Source organism: Eptatretus burgeri, chromosome 1, assembly GCF_056783735.1.
Source record: "Eptatretus burgeri isolate ZD-2024b chromosome 1, Ebu_testis_v1, whole genome shotgun sequence".
Lineage (NCBI taxonomy): Eukaryota > Metazoa > Chordata > Myxini > Myxiniformes > Myxinidae > Eptatretus > Eptatretus burgeri.
In genome coordinates, this window is record NC_140961.1 from 114,923,573 (window position 1) to 114,930,409 (window position 6,837).

Below are 6,837 nucleotides of genomic sequence, written 5' to 3' on the forward strand. Positions count from 1 at the left end.
GGCTTCATGCTTTTCTTCCAACGTTGTGGTATTCCCATAATCAATATCGTGTCTCATGCACACTTCATCAACTCTATTGATTGGTTTACTCCAGGATTTAGGATTGTCTGCCTCATCTAATCTTTTATTCAAGTTTGTGCCAAGACCACAGAAAGAATACCCTGGTAGATGTAATTCCCCTGGTATTCCAGTAGTTGTAAATTTACTTCCTGATAAAAACTTTTGTATATCTCCTCCGAGTTTGTGTTTGGAGATAAATTGATTTTTTTTTTGAACCACACACCGAACATATACCTTTTTGTATAACCCTGTTATTTTTACTTTTAATATATGAAATATTTTTAGTATTAGTTTTCTTTTTACATTTGAGACAATAACTCATTTATTTATGTGAAAAATTCCTGCAGAGTGCAAAAACCTTTTTAGTTTCCAACATGCACATTTGAATCTTAATTTTTAAAACATAAAGAATCCTTAGAAATGCCTTCACTCTCTCCTCCATTTATTTCAGAAAAAAAATAAAAATGAAAAACTTGAATTAAAATGAATAGCTTGTCGATGTCAATAGTCTTGAAGAAAATATTGCAAATAGACTTGTCAATTCTTTGTTTTCCTCCTCGGTGAGTTGAGTTATTTTCTGTAATACCACCAATCTTTTTTTAATCTCACTGGTTCCATATTTTGATATTTATTCATCCACTCTCTTTCCTCCCTCTCCTCCCTCTCTCTTTCCTCCCTCTCTCTCTTCTCTCTTTCCTCCCTCTCTCTCTTCTCCTTTTCCTCCTGCTCTTTCTTCTCCCACTCCTCCTCTTCCCTCTCTTCTTCAACTCCTTCCTCATCCCTTACTATCCTTGAATCGCTTACACCCCATAGAATATTATACATATATTCATCAGGATTTCTTGTTATTCCTGTATCCAAAATATTTTTTTTTACAACAGGAAACCAATAAAATTTCTTTTGAATTTCTAAAAGAGCCTTACCTTTTCTTAACCTTATAATTTCTTCATTATTTAACATTCTAATTAAATCTAAAGTTGTCGGTTTATCAACATCAGCATAATGCCAATCTTTTATTGAAAATACCTCATTCTTATGTTGTAGAACATATTTATTAAAATACCGAATACCCTTTTCTTGAAGGTATGCTTGGACACAGAAATGATAATTTTCTTGAAGCCTTCTTGCTGTCATTTATGTATTAAAAATATATGTTAGAATAATATTATGGCAGGAAACACCTCCCCATCTTCCCATAGTTAAATCATTTTGTATTTCCTTACTTATTATATATAATCCTGTTTTTTCTGTTTTCATGAGATAAACAAGGGCAAAACCATTATTATATTTACCCTTATTAAATTCTTTTATTTGTTGTTTACTAATCGTGGCTCCACAAAACGCATTCTCGATACCAAGTGGATAATATTCTTCCTTACGAGACTGATTTAATTGTTCCAGGTCTTCGAGGTTAATTTTAAATGACCAATTATACCCTAAATCATTCATATCATACCCCCATTGTTCTATTCTCATGCAAATGATACGCCCTTCTTTATAAAAAATTTATTTTAATTCGAACTGTGAATTCTGTATGACCTGGAGATAATATTGTTGCGGTATTCGCGCCCGCCGGCGTGCTGGCGGCCACGTAACTCGAATCGCGGCACGTCGCCCACCGGACGGACAATCCAGTTGTGACCCTCTCGGACTAACGCCGGGAACCAGTCACGGGTGGACCTTTCGGTCTCACCGCGATCGAGCCAATCAGCCCCCGCGTGGGATAGGGTTGCTCGCCAAATTCGACCTACCTAAGTACCCACGCGGAGGGTAGACCGGGCGATCGCACCTCGCCGCAGGTCGACTTCGGACACGGGCCACTTAAGCGACCCGTTCCGTACTATCAGAATAACCGAGCGGTGTTATCGTCGACCTCGACGGTTCGATTAATTATTGGGCGTATTCAGCCCACTACCAACCCTTTACGTGAAGCAAGATGAGGATTCAATGGGAGAAAAAGACGAAGCGAAGCGGGAGAACAGTTCAACAATAAAGCACATTTATTCGCGGCACACGGGAAGCACACATATTCAATTCCACCAAAAGCACACAGAAAAAACACAATTCCATTTACACAAAAAGCAAATATAAAAGCGAAGACAATGCAGAGCTAATACCGACTACCGAGCACACGGCAACACTTATACAATTCTACTTCACAGACGGCGCCGACAACACATACCCAAAACCAAGGAAAAGAATACCCTCAAGGATGAGGCGGGCCTGAGGCCGAGACCGGGTCGCGCCTACCCGTCTGGTGATGAGACGCGGAGCGGCGATGGCGCCTCACTCCGCGGGCCTCGCGGACAGTGTCTGGCAGGGGGTGGGAAAGGGGCGCCTTGGTCGCACTATCTCAGCGCGGGGGGAAACAGGAGGGGGTTGCTGATGCTCGGGGTATAGAGGATCTTTATTATCCCTGGTGTGCGTCTCCACCTCGGCCAGGTCGCGCTGCCGGCCTTCCTCGGGCGTGCAGCTCCCGGCACCGTCGCGAGCACCCCCTCGTCTGCCTTCGCCGCTGCCGCCTCTCCGCCTCTGGACTCTCCACCCTGGACTCTTCTTTGGGCTCTCCTCGTTCGACTCTCTTCAGCTTCTCCAGCTACTGCAGGCTTCGGGCTCCAGACTTCCACACGGCTCTGACTGACGAACACGGTCCTTTTATCCCCCCGTAGCTTCGCCTTTGACCCCCTCCCTTTGACCTTTCACCTCGCTCCCCATTGGCCCGAGAAAAAGTGGGCGTGAAGGCTTTTTGATCCACAAATTTGCATATATCGATCGTTCTGGAGGCGGGGCCAAATCGCCCCTCGCTCACCGATTGGACGGCAAAAAGTGGGCGTGTATCGTTTTTGATCCGTTTTTGAAGCACAAAATCCATGATTTTGTACACGCTGTTCGGCGCGCGCTCTGCACGAGTCCAACACCGGTACCCACAGCGGCGCAAGAACGGTGGCGATGCTACGGTTGCGAGGTGTGACGTGAAGGTCGTGGCGGTTGTGGTGAAGCGGCGTTGTGGTTGGTGGTTGATGTTGTGGTTGTGGTGGTAATCATGGCGGTTGGTCCAAAATAAAGATAGTAAAAGAAAAACGGCTATCCTGAAGAGTCGCAGCACGTATAAATGACATGTATTCCCACTAGACAACGGGTTTGGGCCTAACTGCACATGCACTTACCGAGATACCTCACCTAAGGGACCTGAATGGTGGTTTGCGAATTTGGTAACCACAACACTACCCCCTTCCCTTTTTACAGACTCGTCCCGAGTCGTCAAATTTTCGTGTGCCATCATGTGTAGTTTTCCCCGAGTACATTTTACCTACGGATCCCTGAGTGCGACATTCATGGTATTCGTGTCCCCAAAATAAATAACCTGAGGGCTGCGTAACTACCTAAACAAACTCACTCACACGGACGACTTAAATAAAATTGCCGGCGCTAAGACATACATGCCGGGGGCGCACTCATATTTACAGTACATCTTAACCTTAACTTACAAATTTTACACTAAACCATGGCCCAGGATCATTGAACTCTGCAAAAGAAAAGCAGTTAGCAGGGAGCCAGGCTGCCCGCATGCAGTCTCTGGCTCAAACAATGCAGGTGACAGGGAACGTGGCTGGCTGCTCACACGCAGTCCAAGGCCTTCCCTTTTGAACTGAACGCAGTGAACCACAACGGTGCATGGGCTGCACAAACGCAGTCTCCGTGCCAGCTCAAGTGGCACACGCAATGAGCACAACGAATGGATGCATGAACACAAACACGGTGCACGGGCCGCCACTGCAGGCCCGTGTTGTAGCTGCCAACAGGGCAGTTCTTGCAGCTTGCAAACTGTTGCCTTGCGGATCCTGGCGCACATGAAAATGAACAGGGGGGGGCAAAGCAAAAATTGAACGGGGCTGGTGAACGTGGGCAGTGGGCATGGCATGGCAAAGGCAGCAGGCAAACACAGCCCGCAGAAGAAGGCCGCTGCAGGCAAACACAGCCGGCAGATGAACTGGCCGGCACAGGCCTTGAAGAAAAAACAGCCAGCCGGCAGATGAAGTGGGCCGGCACAGGCCTTGCAGCAAAACAACAGCTGCCGATGAAGTTGGCCGGCCTCTGCCTTGAAGCAAAACACGGCCAGCCGATGAAGTTGGCCAGCCTTTGCCGTTCAGTGGAGGTTGGTGGAGGGAGTGCGGTGGTGCTGGCCACTTGGAAGGCGGGCTCGGACCTACCTACCTGTCTCCCTCCCAACCTATCGCCTTTGCCTGTCACTGAACATACCCACTCCCTTAATTTGTCAAACCCCAATTTAGCCCCAACTTATTTTTTTGTTGTTTTTATTTTTACTCCCCCACTATAAATCGTCCCCTAACCCCCTTTATCGTCTTTGTTCGGCTGACCTATCCTGTCACCTAGCCTACTCCCAACCCCTACGTTCCCTTCCCGGAGGGGAACAAGGGAGAGCTAGCGTCCTGTGTCGAGGCCCACCGAAGCCTCAGAATGGCCTCCCCAGAGTTCGGCGATCTAACCCAAAGTGGGTCCAGCGGCCCACAACGAGAGCGAGGGGATGGATGGTGCGGAGGGGTACATCTCCTAATCTACCCCAACCATTTAACTGTTAAACTACCCCGGGGCTTTCAACAAGCGCCTCTCGCTTAAACTATTGGTTCTATAAACCCAGATTCCCGTCGCCTGTGTTGGTGTCCTCACAATTTCGGGCCTCGCCCCCCAATTTTCGCTCCGTGCCCTCACACGGTCTCCTGGCTGGGACACGTGGCTCCCTTTGGCAGGCACGACCCTCTGCCGATTCTCCCGCTATGGCACCCCCGGGCACTACACTGCCTCCGAGCCTACCAGCTCCCTAACACCAGGGAGTGCCCCCCATGGCACCTCTCCTGAAACGCACACGTGGCAGGCCGGCCTCCCGGGCCCCTTTCCGAGGGTCACCCGTGCCCACAACACTGCCCACGCGGCTAATGGCGCCCCGGGCCCCCGCACCAAGCAGGCGCACCCGTGCCCACTACGCTATCCCGGCCCCCCATGGGCCCATGGCCTACCGCGGCCGACTAGCCTGGTGCCCGGGGTACCCACTCAGCGATACTCACCTTTCGCAGCCACGCTCCCAAGCCCGTCAACAGGGCTCCTGCACCCCTCCAAATGGGTCTCGAGCCTACTTTCCCACCAACAACAAAACGACCTCCATTTTTCAATTTGACTAACCCCCTAACTCACTTTATACTGACCCCGGGGTCCCTTGGGCGGGAGTCACTCCTCCCCCCAATCACTCATCGCACCATGCATTCCCCATTCGCTCCACACACACACAGACCCGCTGGCCTCACTCACTCACCAAGCACATGCTTCCACTTCACTCACCAACTCTTCAACACACTCACCACTGAACTCTGCCATCCTTCTAACAACATCCCCTAACTAACTCGTGCTCCCACGTCGTCCCTTAAACTACAGCACGTTCCTTTTAACACTACGTAGCTAAACTACGTCCCCTCTACACACTCACTGTCAGTCACTGTCTCCTAACTCAAAAATTCATTTTATTTCCCAACCTAAAGCTCACTAAATCCCTCTACCTAATCCATTCCACGGACTCCATGAGGACTTACCCCTGCCCCATGAAGTCGGTCTAACTAAGCTAACCCTTCCCCCTAACTAGTTTCCATCCTGTGCCCAGGTAAGGGGGGTCTTTCACCCCTTGCCCAGGAATCCTGTACACCCGAAAGTGAGGCTTGCTTTTTTTTTTCCCATGCGCAGCACCTGCGCGGCAACTCAGAGCTCGCGCACTTTGCACCTGCCCGTGACGTCATGCAGCTGCACGTGTTCCTCGTCCCTCCTTGGACGGGACCATCCGGCAGAGATACCCCTCCTGCCGGATTCCAACCCCACGTGCAGCCATGACGTCACCGTGCGCATAAAAAAAACAAGCCCCACGTCTCGAGGGGTTCCCCACGCGAACACATGTGCTTTGCCCGTTGGAGCTTAACACACACGATCGCGTGGAGAACCCGTCCGGTCCAAATCCGTTTACCTGCCTAAACTTTGTCCGTCCGCGGGATCGGCAAATCCACCGCGTGCGTTTCCGGACCGGGACTTCACTCTCGCAAGCGAGCACGTGGCGGTCTCGTGCGTTGCACAGCACGAACCGCGTGCTCACTGCCGGGTGAACCCGGTACGGTCCGCGAAACAACTACAGCCGCTACTCGGCTTTCGTTCCTCCCATGTCGCCGTCGTCGCCATTCGACCCACGCATACCTGCGTGTTACGACGCACACAGTCCACTCCATCACATTCACACGGGGAGACGCGGCTGCGTGCTCCCGCATGCCAACCGACATCTCCCTCTCATACCGCTCTCTCACACACACGGTCTCCCTGGCACACAGCGACCTTGCACACGGCCGTTCACTCACGCGTGCGGGGGCACTCACCCGCGGTTCCTCACTCGCACTCCGTGCCTCATCCACACACGCGGGGGCACTCACCCGCGGTACCTCACTCATACACACGGCGACACTCACACACGCGGTCTCTTCCACACACGGTGCCTCACCCACACACGCGGGGGCACTAACCCGCGGTGCCTCACTCACACTCCGTGCCTCATCCACACACGGCGTGCTGGGAAGCACGTACTCCGGCACCATCGCCACCACACCACTCACACGTGGTCCCTCACTCATACTGGCCGTTTCACTCACACACACGGCCTCACTCACACACGGTGCCCCATCCACACCCGGCGTGCTGGGAAGCACGCACTCTGGCACCATCGCCACCACA